The sequence below is a fragment of the Mus caroli genome, unplaced genomic scaffold, assembly GCF_978045245.1.
Source record: "Mus caroli unplaced genomic scaffold, Mus_caroli_1 scaffold_13, whole genome shotgun sequence".
NCBI classification, from domain to species: domain Eukaryota; kingdom Metazoa; phylum Chordata; class Mammalia; order Rodentia; family Muridae; genus Mus; species Mus caroli.
The window spans coordinates 27158061-27174402 of NW_028227268.1; the positions used below are offsets into that span (position 1 = coordinate 27158061).

The 16342-nt window shown below is 53.8% G+C and overlaps 1 long non-coding RNA gene across 6 annotated transcripts; it reads right to left on the reverse strand.

Moving 5' to 3' along the window:
• Positions 1-3313: 3313 nt before the first annotated feature.
• LOC147001409 (uncharacterized) lies at positions 3314-14511 on the reverse strand. 6 transcript variants are annotated; one of them, XR_015044975.1, is made up of 4 exons: positions 7764-14511; positions 4423-4638; positions 3721-3824; positions 3314-3588 (listed from the first exon to the last, which is right to left on the reverse strand). It is a non-coding gene; the product is annotated as an uncharacterized LOC147001409 (long non-coding RNA). The 6 variants fall into 6 exon arrangements; XR_015044978.1 differs by lacking the exon at positions 4423-4638 and having other exon boundaries at positions 10415-14511; XR_015044976.1 differs by lacking the exon at positions 4423-4638.
• Positions 14512-16342: the final 1831 nt, after the last annotated feature.

The following is a 16342-nucleotide window of genomic DNA, read 5'->3' on the forward strand; positions in this document are numbered from 1 at the left end:
GCTTAGCCTTTCATGAAGTTCCTCTTGTCTGTGCTTGACTCTCTGGATCCAGTTTATGGCCCTGCCAAGAGGGGGCGCTCTGTTACCCAGGGAGAACTAGATAGGAGCACAGGAAAGTGCCTGGATTTAGGGTAGCAGCAACATGTCACTGGGGGTAGGGTGGGTTTATCCTAGGAGCCGAGGATAGCCTTGAACCCTTGATACTGTTGCCCAACTCTCCCAAATGTGCCACATCTGCCTGGGAAGTTTCTCTTCTAGAGAACACAAGTCAGTGTTGGGCGACAGAGTATGTCAGCCATGCTGTCTCTGTCCCCAGCCTTTTCTCCCATAGCCCTGGCTTCTTCCCCTTGGGCTGGTTTCTTCCCTCGGGAGCAGTGAGTCCTACCTGGCCTGGTCAGAGGGTCTCGCACACCAGGTGCCTTCCCACTCTCCCAGAAGTCGACGATGCTTCACTCCCAGCAGCCCACAGGGATGGAATGCTCTAAAGGAAGGGCAGAGGGTAACAGGACCAGCCTGCCAGAGCTTTGGGCTGGGGTAAAAGATGAACTGGGAAAGTCCTGAATGGCTTCACCCTGAGGTAGGGGACAGCAGGAATGCAGGACGGGACCAGAAAAATGAAAGGTGTTTTCTTCTCCAGCGTTAGCTTGCCTGGAGCCCTGATGCCTCTACCTTAGTCCTAGTCTGTGCCTTTCCCCCAGGTACAGGGTGGAGGGTAGGGTGGGAGCAGGATTCGGCCTTACTCTCCTTAGCCTGGGCCTTAAGACTTCTGAGTCTCTGACTCTATCCTCAAGGGTCAATAGCCCCAGTCTGGCCACTTCCCAGCAGTCTCCTCCCCGAGAGTAGACTCATCGTGCCCCTTTCTTAGACCCTGGATCCCAGAATTCATGCTTAAATTCTTGTGACACTGGCTGGATCTGCTGGCTTTCTCTGCATCCCAGCTCTCCACGCATATCTGCGGGCTTCAGGTTGTTTAGGTTAGGAGGGAGGTCAGGGAACCAGAGGGTGACAGAGGGTGACAGAGGGTGGGCCACAGCACCTAGGCCCTCGACCTGCTGAGCACTTCTTCCTGGTATAAAACAGGAAGATGCTATAAGGGGCAAGGCCATTCACACCCCGCCTGTCTGACCCTGATCTCTGTGTTTCTTGTCTGCTCCATGAGAGTGGGGGTGGGGGTGTTCTGTGCCATAGCAGCCTTCCTGTCATGGTCTGAGCTATCAGCATGAATTTTTTCATTTTTATCGTTTTAGCTTTTTTTTTTTTTTTTCCCAGCCATCAAGTCCAAGGATTCACACATACTGGACAAGAGCTGCGGCAGGCAGGGAGCTACACTGTCTGCCACAGCATGGGTTTCTGGTGCAAGGATTCAATGGGTAAGCTAGGCATGGTGGCACTCTCTTAGAATCCCAGTTCTTTATGAGGCTGAGGTGCAAAAGGCTATGAGTTCAAGGCAAACCTGGGCTGAACCCTTAGTGTAGGGTTGGCTAATGAGCTCTTTTGCCCCTTCACCAGTCTGTAAGCTTGTGTCTTGAAGGGCCCTGAAAAAACCTGCTGCCCCAAAGACATGACATGGCCTTGCCCAAAAGCACCCCTGTGTCTCTCCCAGAAAGCATCTCTGCTCCTCCCAAGGTCATTCTAATTCTCTAGTTCCCACCTCTGCTGCCTGGCTGCAGAGAGCAGATGCCCCGGCTCTCTTCTCCTCAGGATCCTTAAACAGTGTGACATCAGCACCCAGAGCTGGGGGCGGGGTAGGGTGGGGGGCTGACAGTGACAGAGGAGAGGCAAGCCCGAGCCAGTTCCTGTGTCTCCAGAGGGGAAGGGCTTAGCACCTTTCCCCACAGCTTGCCTGTCAGCTGGCCAGCCCCAGCTCCAGAGCAAAAGTGTTTCCATGCAGGAGGGAGGGAACCCCACTCAGTGAGAGAAAGATGAAGCTGGTCCCCCCACGTGTCAGTGAACAAATTGGGCCAATTTGGTGTGATTAGTGAAGAATTCACATCTGGCCAGCAGAGGCCTCCCCCAGCCCGGCCCAGCCTGGCTCCTGCTCCCCATTACAAGCCATTTTCTCTGACGGCTCCATTTGTCTCTGGAGTGGGGGATTTGACAGCTCCCTGGCCAGCCTGGGGGGCCTGGCTGTGAGGGAGAGGCCCAAGGCCAGGCTGCTTGCCCACCGTGAGACCTGAAGCAGAGCAATGCCACATTCCCCACGAGTCCAGACACCTGTCTGTCTCATCTCTGTGTTGCGCGCAAAGCCAAACCTAGGGTGTACTCTCCCTAAGCTCTGCTGCCCAGGTCTCCCTTGGGTCACAGTTGTTTTCTCTCTTTGCACTGCAAATAGTTACGTCTTAAGATGGACAGACAGAACCTAGTGTGTGGAAGAGGCAAGGGTCTGGTGTTTTCTGAAAGAAAGCAGCTGGGTATGCAGAGGGAGGGCTTGCTCCCACATCCTCACCCCTCCTGCACCCCCACCCCTCCCATAATGCCTCTGATGCGGCCACTCCTCGGGAATGCCTGCGGAAGGCTGCTGCACAGCTGGAAGGCTCACCCCAGAAATGGCTTCAAGGTAGTACAGGGGTGTGGTCTTCAAAGTCTTGGGTCTTCCTCCCCCAGCAGTGACCCCAGGTTGCCTGTGTCAAAGCCAATTTGGTGCTGTTTAAAGGAGTCCGACCTAGGGGTCACCTGAGCAAATCTCCTCCTTGAGGAATTACCACCAGATGGCAACCTGGGGCTTGCCTCCTCTAAGGTGCTGCCTGGTTGGCCAGGAGTCTCCAGGCTCTGCTCTGTGTTTGTGCACAGATGTGTGGGCCTGTACGGTCTACATGTATATATGTGTAGTGTGTCTGTGGTAAGGTATGTGTGCATTCATGTATGTATGTACATTCGTGTGTGTGTGTGTGTGTGTGCGCTTACACACATACAGATTGACCCAGGACAACAGTTCCTGGATGAGAAGCCTCACTGGATAATGGAGGAAAGAGGCCCTAGGCCTCTATACATCGGAGGGTGAGCAGCTTCGTTGGGATGGGAGCAGTGTGAGCATTTGGGGTCTCCAGTGTTTTCCACTGTCCTGTGGATGTTACAGACGACCGAGCAGAGTGGACCGACATCTACACCCTGAACCTTCTCCAGGCTTCAGACTGCCTGGAGAAGTCAGCCGCTACCCCAGCTCACTTCAGAATGAACAGCTGCCTAGGATGTGGCTGTGAGACTTTATGTATGAAATCTAGGTCAGTCTTAAGCAATCTGGGATAGCTGGTCATTGTCCCCTAAACCCAAGCCTCAGAAGCTAGGCAGAGGGATGAAGGGAAAACCTGGTTTTTGCCTTGCTGCCTGTTTAAGATTTTTTTTAAAATTACATTTATTTATTATGAGTGTATGCACACACATGTTGAGGTTAGAGGACAGCTTGTGGGACTTGGTTCTCTCCTTGTGCTGTGTGGTCCGGGGATCAGACTCAGGCTGTCAGGTTTCGGTGGCAGGCATTTCTACCTGCTGGTGTCCGCCTGGATCTCACTCAGTCCTTTCGTGGATGTAGCCTGGTGCTTTGTTGTTCTTCCTAGGTCCGCAGCTGTCTTTGTTTTTTCAGGGTAATGCCTGGGATGATGGAAGGATGTTCTTACTTGGGCCTGGGTGGTTTATCTCATTCAAACAGAGAACAGCTTGGGGTGGACCCTAGTGGCCAGATTGCCCTGCCCCCTCCCCAGGGCACCGACCACGACCACCCACCTCTAATTAGCAGATGCACTTGCAGAACACCCACTGTTAGGCTGCTGGAGCTATTATCCCATTTTAGAGATGGGATAACGGAGGTGGAGTCAGAGGTCGCAGGGCTGAGGCAGGGGAGAGGGAAGAAGAAGGGTCTTCTGGCTGTCGACCCCTGCTTGAGAGTTCTCTGCTCTGAAAAAGCAGTCTGCTTTCTTTTCTTTCTTTCTATTTATGTATTTATTGAGACGGGGTCTCTCATATAACCCAAGTCAGGCTCAAACTCACTCTTGTAGCCAAGGCTGACCTTGAATACCTGATCCTTCTGCCTCCATCCCAAATGCTGGGATTACAAGCATATACCACACAGGCCTGGGTGGACAGCTCTTTTCTTGAGACTAGGAGTAAGTTCTGTCCACAGTATCTGGCTATCTGCTGGTCCTTCTGGGAAGCCTATTCTGAACTCCACTCCCCAGACAGTAAGATGAGGAGGAAGAGGAGGAGGAGGAAGAGGAGAAAGAAGAAGAAGAGGAAGAAGAGGAGGAGGAAGAAAAGGAGGAGGAAGAAGACGAGGAGGAGGAGGTCACCTTGAAGAGAGGTCTTCAGAAAAACGTAGACATTAAACCCAACTTCAGCCTTTGTTTATATCGGCCTCCAGGAAAGAAAAATGGAGGAGAGGCGACTTAAACACGGTTTGAAAAGAGAACCTTGATCCTGCAGCCTCACCTGCCTCTCTCCACAGCTTCTCTGAAGTTTGTCTCTGCATGGACACAGGATCCTTAGACACTACCTGGAGAGATGGCGAGCTGGGCCTAGCTGGGCCTATCAGTGGAGCCAGACAAGAAGCAGGGTTTCAAAGAATCCATTTCTTCCAGTTTACTGTGGGTCTGAGGACACTCAGGTGTGAATCCAGAGCCTCAAGCAGGCCAGGCGGGTGCTCTACTGCTGAGACCAGAAGTTATAAATCACAGATCTGGGTCACTTGGCCCCCTTTTCTAGAGCTCTTACATGGACGAGATGACCTCAAGGGATTTGGGGCTCCCAGGAGAAGGCCTGAAAATCTGCAGGACCTGGTGCTGAGCCTGGAGCTGGGCTTCCTAGAGTGCTCCATTGTAGGAGCTGTACTGCTCTACCCCTCTGCATTCCTGATGTTCCTGGGGAGGCCCCTAGCCCCAGTGGTAAACTAAGGTATAGCCTCTCAGGACACCTTGGCTTCCAATTTGGAACCCAGTCTCACCCAGTTTCTCCTGGAGGAGAAGCCTTGGGAGGGGTACCCCCCGCCTGTTTATACCCTGTTGAAGTTTGCTTCAAGCCTAAGGCAACTTCCTGTTTGCACCAACAGGTCCAGAAGAGATCAAAGGCCAGGGCTGGTGAGTTCAGGGGCCAGGAATTGAGGATGGCCATCCAGCCACCGTGTCATGGGAGGGTGGAAGCTTAGGAAGGACACTGGGAACAGCGCCCATCCCAGGGCCCTGGGCCTAGGCCTGGCTGGATTGATCTTGTGGCGACATCTCATTAGGAAGCCCTGAACTTCCGGCCATGCCTTGTCTCTCCTGAATCTGGGAGAGAGCACTGCCACCTTTTGAGCTCTGGCAGTGTCCTGGCTCTTCCAGACGTCCTGATCTCCTTTCACAGATCCCCTTCAGGCCCAGGGTTTCAGCAACAAGGGCACCCCCCCTCCCCCCAGTCCCCAACACACACACACACACACAAACACACACACTCCACCGTAGACCAGCCCCCTGCCCCTCCTCCGCGGCGGGCGTGGCCGCGGGGCTGTCACTCACTGGGAGGAATGCAGACGGCAGGGCTGCCCTGTGGTCACGTCTCCGCCCCACAGGCGAGGTAGGCGCCCAGGTACCCAGCCTGTGGGCCTTGGGAGCCCGCCAAGCTGCTGATGAAAGGCGCTGCCAGATTAACCCTTTCTTGCCCGCACCCCCTCACTGCCGCCGGCTGCTGGGTGGTCGCTGACCTGGAGGTGCACCAGGCATGGAGCCTGAATGGGCAGGCTAGGAGAGGCTTCAGCGTGCTGGAGTTGGGGAATCCCAGTGGCCGCAGATCCCCTTCCCACCCCCACCTCCTCTATACCCCCCACCCCGGTACACACTTCTGCTCTGGGAACAGGCCTCCCAGTAACAGAAGGACTCTCCGTTAAGCACAGCTGAAGAGAACACAGGCAGAGTCCAGAAAGCTTTACAGCCCGTTTCATTTTAAGAGCAGAGTCAGGTCAGCTGTTAGAGTATAGTAAACGCCAATGGGCTTTCAGTCCTGTGTCCCCCACCCCTATCCCTAGGGTAGGGAATGACAGCCTGGATTGGAGGCTGGGGCTGCCAGCTCTAGCAATCTCTATTCTGCCCCCAAGTGGAATCTCAGGCAGATACCTAGGCTGTGCACTAAAAGGGAGAGATTCTAGTGTGGGGTGTGGGGTGGGAGTGTTGCGTTCCTGCTATCCTGGCTCTGCCATTTTCCTGAGAAACAACCCCCTGGCCCCAGACCCCAGGCCAGTTTGGGGAACTCTGAGAGCTAAGTTTAGGCGCTGCTGTCTTTCTGTGTCCTGTCTTTGTCAGCATCTGCCATCTGAACTTTGGCAACTTGAGCATTTACTGAGTTGTGAACTCTCTGTGTGTGCTGTGTGTGTGTGTGTGTGTGTGTGTGTGCGCGCGCGCGCGTGCGCGCGCGCGTGCTCAGTGTGTGTGTTGGAGTGAGAGTATTCTGGGGCCCTGGGGCATTCTCCTGATTTCTGGGTCTGGGCGATGTGTCCCTCCTCGATGAGGAGGGCTAGACCTTTGATTTTGAGGTTCTCACCCCTAGCCTATGTCCTGAAGCCTGGTCTTATTGGACAAGTTGCTAGTCCCAGCACACTGCCAGATGGAGCCATGCTCACGGTCCACACCCCATCCAAAGCCTCCTCTCTTATTGTTCTGTTTAGAGTTCTAAGCATCCAGGGGCCAAGGGAAGAAGCATTTTGTTCTAACTTGTGCAGTGGAGTATGTGGTGGGCAGGTGAAGAGAGCAAAGCTCTTGGGGCTAAACCTGCTGAACCTCAAGTTCAGTTTCCCCCCAACCTCTGCTCCACCCTCTACCTGCCAGAGAATCTTCCACAGATCAGACCTCATTGCTAACCCTCACTGAGGTGGGCTACGGCTTGAGCGTTCCATCTCTTCTAAGCCTCTCTGTCGACAAGGGGCAGGGATGAGGTGGTTAGAGGGCAAAGCTAACAGTCCCCAGCCCTCCTGACTCTGCTCCTTCCCTAGGGCCTCTGGGAGCCTCACACTTTGGCGCGGGGGTCAGGGGGGCATTATGGCACCCGGAGAGGGGTTTCCATAAGGCCTGGTGACATGGGTTTGGGTTTCGAGAGAGCTGGAGTATAGACACCAGAGAGAACTTTCTGATCTCCGTGTGGTTCACGTATAACACCCACCTCCAACACCCGTGCCTTAGGTAGACCAAGTCAGCCTGAAGGTGTCACCACCTCCAATACAGAGGGCCTGGAAAATTGCAAGTTATTCATTTATCACATAGGTTAAGCTTAGGCTGGCCTCGGACTCAGTATATAGCCTGGGCTGGCTCCAAATTCACAGTCCCCCTGCCTGTAGAGTGCTGGAATTATGGGCATGAGTTACCCAGCCTGGCTAGCAAGTAATCCTCAGTGTGCCACTCCTGTCTCCATCTACAGATGTCACTGTCACCATGTCTGTAGCTCCTGCATTAGTCCTTGGTGAGAAGGTTTCCTGTTTCCCCCCTCTCTCCTGACCCACTCCGGCCTGTTCTCACCAGTTCCTGAGACGATTGCAACAGTGGCTATTTCCCCCTAGCTCCAGGGAGCACCCCCCCATCCTCCCTTCCCTCCTCCGCACAGCACTAAGAGACATCCTAGAACACAGGTTGGAGCATGTACTCTTACACTCAAAAACCTTTGATGGCTCCCATTGCCGGCAGGATAAAGTCCCAGCATTGCCTGGCATTTACAGTCTGCCGTGATCTGATGCCAGTTTACCTTGCCAGCCTGGGTCTCCATCTTGCATCTCACTCCCTTCAACCCTAGCCACATCCTATAGCTCCTCTTACCTCAGAGCTGCTGCGTGTCTTCATGGCCGACCACCTTGGCACACTACACAGATGAGCTTGTTCCTGGCTCCTTGGGTGTTGTGGGGGAGGAGGATTAATCCCATAATCCCATAAATAAATATATCTTTACATACTCTCATAAGACCAGCCTGTTGTTAGGAACTCCAGGAGAAGCTAGAACAGGGACAGGGCACATTCAGGTGGGGTCTCAGAGAAGGCTTTGAAGCCAGAGAGGCACCTTGTGGTAGAGGATTCAAGTTACCCCTTGGATGCTGGGTGTGTGGGTTTATGTGGCCATCCGTGTGAGTTTATGTCTTCCTGTCAGATGGAAGTCTCCGTTTGTACATTGTTTTCTTGACATGTCCGACCTAGCCTGGATCTCATCTTTTGAGACTTTTTGGAGCACGACTACAAGACGGAGCAGCTGAGGGCAGAGATGGCTGCTTATTTATTCACCCCTAGAATGCCACCTGTGCACACAGTAGGCCTTTTACAGCCTTTTGCACCTCGTACTTCTGAAGTGCAATTGTGCCGACTCCATTAAGCACAGTGGTGACCTTTAGGCAGGAAGTAGCCTTCCAGAAGGGTTCCACAAGGTTCGGCACAGAAGCACGGGGAGTACAAGGAGTTATGTCTCTTGGATATTCCTTGAGTGAAATGAAATTCTGTTCTTTCTCCATCCAAATGTCTCCTCTGCCAAACCCGTCCCTTCCCAGGGACCTTGGAAGAGTTTCTGAACACTGACCTAAATGGCTCTCCTCTCAGATAGGTCATCCTTACCGGAATAAAGCCGGTCCGGTCTGTGGGAATTCTCAGAGTCCTCAGGCTGGCAAGTGGATGCCCCAGCCACTCAGGGTAACCCCAACAGGCTGCTCTGCCTGCTGACTAGAGATGGGGAGAAGGAACTGCTCCTTTGCCCTTGACTGTTTCTTACTGTAAACACACACACACACACACTCATATATTCTCACACACACACACTCATACACTCTCACACTCAGATCCACACACACACACACACTCATATATTCTCACACACGCACACTCATACACTCTCACACTCACACCCACACCCACCCACACACACACACTCTGCACCAGCTAGCACAGAGGAATGGAGGGGCTGGAAGAGAGCGAGGAGGAGAAGCTTATCTGGGAATGACCCTGAACTAGAGGCCGCTCTTGCCCCATGCTTCCCCCGCACCACCAGACAATTTCCCAGGTTCTCCAGTTCTCAGTAACGGATCCTTCCCTCCCTGGGACTTTCCCATCAGAGGGAAACTTGAATCAAGCAAAATGGAGACACTGTTGAAGCCATGGAGGCGAGAGGCTGACCCTCTGATGCCAGCCTAGCCCCTTTGGACCAGGTTCTTAGTGTAAGCTTCCCCTCCAGGGATTCTTTGGTCTGACAATGGTCTGACAACCTTCTGCCTCCAGGAGTCATGGCTCAGCGAGTTTCCTGGTCTGAGACCCTCCCAGGCGACTGAGAGACACAGGACAAACGGGACATAGCCCCTGCAGCGAGGTGCCCAGCAGTGTCCCCAGCCTCCAGATTCTTCCCTCAGGGTGTCCTCACACTCTTTTTCTGTGGAGTTCAGGCCAGTGGTGGGACTGGAGGTACAGGTGGCCAGCAGGTGGTGAGATCCAGGGAGCAGGAATGTGCCCGGGGCCTGGGCAGAATGCCACCGGACCTTCCCAGCCATTCCACCTCCTCCCCATGACCTGCTCACCCTATCTCCTGCCAGCCACTATCATAGTCCCTATGTGAAGGGTCATAACCAGGTCCCGGCTTCCGGGTAGCCATTCCCAGGAGGAGAGCTGGCCTCTAGACACAAGGGGCATCTTGTGGGGTGTTAGTCACTGCTGTAACTGCCACTTCATTAACCCTGACCTTGTGCCGCCTTACTTAATCCTGGCAGTTAAATACTGGCTGACCCTCATCTTACAGGTGGAGACACTGAGGACACTTGGGGAGATAGAGTAAGGATACAAATGTCCCTTTGCAGCCTGTCCTGTGGAAGCTGTGGATGGGGCTCCCGGGGGCTGGGGGAGGAGCCAACAGCAGACCTGCAGCTCTAAGGGGGCCTTGCTTTCAGCCTAAGAAGGAGTTTGTCCCTGGAGTGAGAGGATTGGCTGAGTGTGAGCTCAGCAGCTGGGGAGGGGAGCAGAGTCAGCACCTCCTTCCAGCTAGAGGACCCCTCTTTTCTCCCTTCCCAAGCTGAGGAAGCAGGTGGGAGATGGAGGCTCCCTGGAATCCCTGATCAACCTAGGAAGAGAGCCTGCGCCCTGCTGTGGCAGCCCAGATGCCCCCACTGTCTTGAGGCCATCCTGTGGCCCAGGCTTCTCCTTGGAGTTGGATGCCTCTAAAGTACTGGCAGGGGCTCTGCTTAAAAATCCAGAGAGATTCAGCTTTGCTGTACAAGGCTTCTGTTCCCTGCTTGCCCCACCTCTGGCTTCCACCGGCTTCCCTTGCAAATACTCATTCAACCCCCCAGACCACCTACAAACCACCCATTTGCCCAGACCACACAGCTTCTCTGCCCAGCTCAGCTCCCAGGGTAAGAACCTCCCCACCCCCACCTACACAGCCTGTACCCCCAAGCCTAATTACCACCTTGGCACCTCCAGGGCAAGGGCAGGGGGGCACTGACCTCTGTTTATGCTTGACATTCTCTATAGCAAAGGAGGTTTGTTTTCCTCTGGACATCAAGGGACAGAAGCAAATTAGAGAGAGAGAGAGAGAGAGAGAGAGACCCTCAATCGGACCTCCTCTGGTTGGTCCCTCCCACTCTACCGCAGGCCACCACCTGGTTCCTGGTTCCTGGTTCCTGGTTGTTGAGGCAGGGCTGGGAAGGCAGGCAGGATGGCGGAGGCCTGATACTAGCTGGTCTATCCTTCTGGGCATGGTGAGGAGACAGAGGAAAGACCAGATTCTGGTACTGCCCTGTAGGTATGACATCAGGGAGAAAAACACACTCGAAAGCGTGCGTGTGCATGCACCAGAAAATACCACACTGATAGTCAAGGACAGAGTTTGATGTTCTTTCAGGGCCTGGCTTCCCAGATGGGAAGGATGAAGCCACTCACTGTGTATGGTCTCTAAGCACTCTTCCAGCTGAGAGCCCTAAATCCCGAAGGGGCACCTGAGGGAGGCCAACTGATAATAAGAGGCCTCCTTGCGAAGAATAGGGTGTACCAGGTAGAGGCTGTGGAGGGCAGGTGGTCTGAGACAATAGGGCGGTGCAGGGCAGGCCTGACATTGTCTCTACAGGTGGGGAGGCTAGATAGAATGTCAAAGCTGGGCTTAGGGTGGTAGAAGCCGACCGTGGATCGGAAGCTCAGGGGCTGGTGTGCTCTGCTTCCCTGGGATTCGGGATAGAGCAAGGGAAGACTACCTTTCCAAAGGTGGCTAAGACAGTGCCCTCTGTAGCATCTACCCTGACCCAGGTCCTGCTCACGGAGGGAGGGAACAGGCACCATGCCTGGCCAACACATGACTGGCTCACAGAGGCTGCCTGGGAAGCTTTAAATGAATCTAGAAAGACTGGGAAGACTGAGGCAAGCACAGAGAGGAGAGCAGTCTGTAGCTCAGGCTGAGCTGGGAGGGAGGGAGGATGGTGGGGTAAGTAGGTGCCCGTGGGTTCACCCCCCTCCCTCGACACCCGCACCCAGGCAGGGCTAAGCCAGGCTGAGGCCTTGGGGCTAGGGCCACCAGGGCTGGTCCAGGGCGGATGAGGTGGTCTCTGTGGGGTCCCTCTCAGGATCCCTTCTTCCCCCATAATTACTTCTGATTAGCTTCACCGCAACAGCCAGACTGGAAAGAGAGGGGTGTTTGGGACATGGGGGAGGGGAAGGGAGAGGGGGCAAGGTAGAACAGAACACTCAGGACAAGCCACGGCCCCCAGCTGAGTTCCCTCCCAGGAGCAGCTGAGTACACACACACACACACACACACACACACACACACACAGAGAGAGAGAGAGAGAGAGAGAGAGAGAGAGAGAGAGAGAGAGAGGAGCCCCCCTTGGAAGATTCTGACGGAGCTCCCATCTACACTACACAGGCTTAGGAGCTACAGTAAGCCAAGAGATCAGGTCTGTGGGACGACTCAACCATGGCATTAAGCCAAAATGCCCCTCCACGGCACCATGGTGGCAGAGTAGGGGACAGACAGAGAGAAAGGGGATATGATGACTATTTCAGGCCGGAGAGGATCTGGGGCCTGCACATACTCCCCTGGCCAGCAACTTAGGAAGTTCTTCCTGGTATCTAGCTGCCATTTCTGTGTGCTCCACTCTGAGCGGAAGAACCTTCAGACAGAAGTCCCTGTCCTCTACCTGCTTTGCTGGAGACACGCCATGCTAGAGCCATCTCCGCAAGGCTGGGGTCTCTCGGCCTCTAGATTAGGATGGTTGGTCGGATCTCCCTTCCCATTCCTCAGCAGGCCTAGCAGGAGCTAGCCCAAGCTATCCCAGTCTCCCCAAACCATATTCTGGTCACTGCTGGGAGAAAGAGCTGCACACTCGTTCTAGAAGTGGGCTGGAAGACAGACTAATTTAAAATTAATTCAATAAAATAATAATATAGCCAGTTTATTGTTTTTATTAAAAAATCTTGCTGGGCAGTGGTGGTGCACACCTTTAATCCAAGCATTTAGGAGAGAGAGGCAGGTGGACCTCTGAGTTCAAGGCTAGCCTGGTCTATGTTGTGATTCCAGGACAGCCAGGGCTACATAGAGAAACTCTGTCTTGAAACAAATGTTTTGGGTGTACATGGTGCTAGGGATAGACTCCAGGGCCTTGTGCATGTTCTCCTAGTGAGCCCTGCCCCTTTTTTTTTAAAAGACAAGAGTCTCCCTATATACTTCAAGGTGGCCTCAGATTGGTAATTTTCCTGCCTCAGCCCCCTGACATTGTACTCTCAGTGAGATTACAAATGTGTACCACCATGCCCCGTTTAGTTAGCCATTAAAAAACTAAATGTTGCTGGGTGTGTGGTACATGTCTTTAATCCCAGCACTTGGGAAGCAGAGGCAGGAGGAGCGTCAGTTCAAGGCCAGCCTGGTCTACATGGTAGGTTCCAAGACAGTCAAGGGTACACAAACAGACCTGTCTTTTAAAAAAAAACAAATAAACAAACAAACAAACTTGGGCTGAGGATGGAGCTATGGGTCAACTATATATTTACCCAGCATGCACAAGGCCCTGATCCCCCAAGGCACAGCATTAACCAAGTGTGGCAGTGCATGCCTGTAAGCTCTGTGCTCTGAGGTGAAGGGGAGATCAAGGCCGTCCCCACTACAAAGCATTTAATCTTACTGTGAAATACAGAAGACCCTATCTCAAACAAAACAATTTTATGTACCGGGGTGCAATGTGCAATGGCTACAACACACACACACACACACACACACACACACACACACACACACAAATTCAGGAGGCCAAGGAAGAGGGCTGCAAAGTCAAAGCTAGCCTGAGCTACATAGGGAGCCTCTAGCTCTGGACACAGAATTACACGTTTAATAAACACTGTGTCTTCAGCTCTCCTCCTTTGAGTCCCCAGCTCCTGTGGCCATCTAATGGGATCCCTTTTTGTTGAGCCTCTACTCCAAAGAGAACCAACCCTGACCTCATATTTGCTTGGGAACTGACCTCTTCCTTACGACTTTCTCCCGCAGAAGGAGCAGCTAGCTGGCTTTCACAGGTGGCCTACATAGGTGGTGAGCTAGGGTGGACTGCCTGGAGGCGGCGCACTGAGGCTGGGCCCCCTGACGATGCCGCCCCGGTGGCGCTCCCACGACCCGGGCAAGGCTGTCTAGGCGCCGTCTCCGGTCTCGGGGCCTGCGGTCGGGGCACAGCGGGGCCGCGTTTGAGCCGGTCAGCTCCCTGCGGAAATTACAGGGGCGCTCGGCACTGCGGTCGCGCCCCCCGGGGCAGCACCCGCTGGTTGGAGGCGTTTAAATTGAAAGCAGCTTTGGGGAGAGAGGGCGGGCGGGGGCTGGCGAGCCAGGGGAGGGGGCGCCGGGCACAGCGACCCCATTGTCTGCGCCCTCGGAGGGGCGGAATCCTGCGGTAAGCACGGCGGCGCCCCATCCCCGTGCGGGGTCCAGAACCACTGCCAGCCGGTTCCCACGGTGCCCAGCTCCTGGCAGGCTGTGACTTTGCCTCAGTCTCCACCTGGTCCCCACCTGGCACCAGCCCTGCACTCCCCTTCACCTTCTACACTCGTGCTTCCTCTGGTTCGGTTCCTCTCCAAGGATGATGAAGCACCTTCGCTCTGATCAGGTGTTCTTGGATCATGGAAGGTCAGGAGGCCTAGGACGAGCCCATTGCCAGGTTCAGTCACCTTGGAATTTGTCTCTGCTTTTTGGGTCACAGGGTCTTTCATAAAAGGGAGGCTACTTAGTTTGACCCCACGAATGGAATGGGATTCCAACGGGAGGTCACTGTCAGCATTTGAGGGACAGTGCCCAGCTGCCACACCCTCCTGTGTCCATGTTTGTAATCACGTTACTAGGGAGCAGAGATAAGAAGATCAAGAGGTCAAGGTCAGCCTTGGCTACAAGTTGGAGGCCAACCTGGGCTACAAGAAACTTATCTTAAAAAAAAAAAAAGGAAGAGGTGGAGGAGAAAAAGAAAGAAAAAAGGGTCTTTATACTCATCAGTAGGTGTGTAGGAGGTAGTGTGAGCCAACAGTGCAGAGGCTGGACAATCTTGGTAAAGTTCCTGGAAGAGGGAAATGTGGAGGGAAGGCTGAAGGTTGAAGAATGTTCAAAGGAGAGAGAGGGTCTGGAGGTGAGGTGAAGCCAAAGAAGAGAGGCCATTGTAAAATGAACAGGTCCTGCTGAAGTAACATGATTTGGAAAAAAAAAAAAAAAGAAGAAGAAGAAGGTAGGTGGTGTCAGGCCCCGGAAAAAAAAAAAAAGAAGAAGAAGGTAGGTGGTGCCAGGCCCTGGTAGTCTCCTGAGCCCGGCCGCCTCCCCTGTGTGGCTTCCTAGTTCTTTTTCATAGGGCACTGGACAGCTAGAGGCTGTCCCTGGGCCCCTGGCACCAGGTGTGGGGAGCCCGGGTTGTTGTTTCCTGGGCTTGCAGCCACAGCAGTTGTTTGCCAGGCTTGGTGCCCAGGGACATACCCACTTGCTTCACATCTGGCAGAGCCACACGTTTGAGCTCTGCCTTCTGGAGGTACCCAGTGGGTAGCAGGTATGGGAACAAAGACAGTGGGACCCGTTCCTTGTTACAAGGAACCTGAGACCCACATATGGTTACAAGGAGAGGGGCACCGACTAATTGGATGAGGGGGCTGTAAGGGGGATGAAGACACAGTCTGGGAGGATGGAGACATGGGAGGGGAAGCAGAGAGGCTAGGCCAGGTGTCCCCTCAGAGGTGTGGGGATTCAGAGCTCTTTCTTTATCACTCCCCACCTCTAAACAACCCTCCCTCCCTGAGTCCCTATCCTATCTTCATGAGGGCTTGGATCTGGGAGATGAGGCAAGATCTCCAATCCTGCTTTAGTGACCAGACTGGAAACTGAGCTCTGGGCTTGGCCTGACCCTCCTTCTTCTCTCTTCCCCAGGTCCTGAGTTCAGGGAAAAGGCTCTCAGCTTGGGCAGCTGATGGGCATCCCTGTTGGGCTAGGGAAAGTGATACCATAGAAAAGGGAGGAGGGGTCTAGGCTAGTGATGGCGACCACAGGGGTACCCTCATTCAGATCACTGGCCAGGCCATTTTTCTCAGGGGGCTAGGGCTCAGGTTCCTGTTAGACAGGGATGTCAGGAGGGATAGGAAAGCCCTCATCCCCACAGTCCCAGGATACTGCTCTGGTATTGCTTGACAACCCTATCCTTCCTATCCTTCACCTTGGGTTTTGGAGGAGCTCAGGGAATCTGCCCCTCACCTCGCCTAGCCCTTCTCCTTAGAAGCCTGGATAATTCCTTTGCTGTGGGGGCAAGGGAGAGGTGGGATGGTACACTGAGACTCTGAGGGCCTGAACATGTCCTAGATACCACATTCAGAGCTAGTAGCTCTCAGGGCACTACCATACCAAATATTTCTTTCCCGTATCCTCTTCCACCCATCTGATACCTTGTTTCATCAGAGACCATGTAGGCTGCTTTCTTAAAATATTCATTCATTCATTCATTCATTCATTCATTTGTTCATTTTTTCTCTGTGTGTGCAGAAGCACTTAAAGAGGTGCCAAAGAATATGTTTATGGAGTTGCTTCTTCCCGCTTACCTTTCTGTGGGCCCAGCTCAAGTCAACAGGCTAGTACCACAAGCACCTTTGCCTGCTGAGCGGGCCATCCCTGAGCCCTTCACAGGCTTCTTCCATAGATTTTTTTTTTCCCTCTGCCTCTCCCTCTGTACCAGGTTGAGCAGGGGAGGGAGTGTGTAGGCCACACAGTTTGAGTTCAGTGGCCTGTCCTGCCATGGCCTACCCTACCAGCTTCCCTCCTGGAGGAAGGTACATCGCTGAAGTTGGGTCCTTTGCAGGCTCTGGACCCTGCCTGATGCTTTGGCTTCGGCACCTGAGTGGATCCCATTGAATTCTGGGAAGGGATACAGCTGCACTGG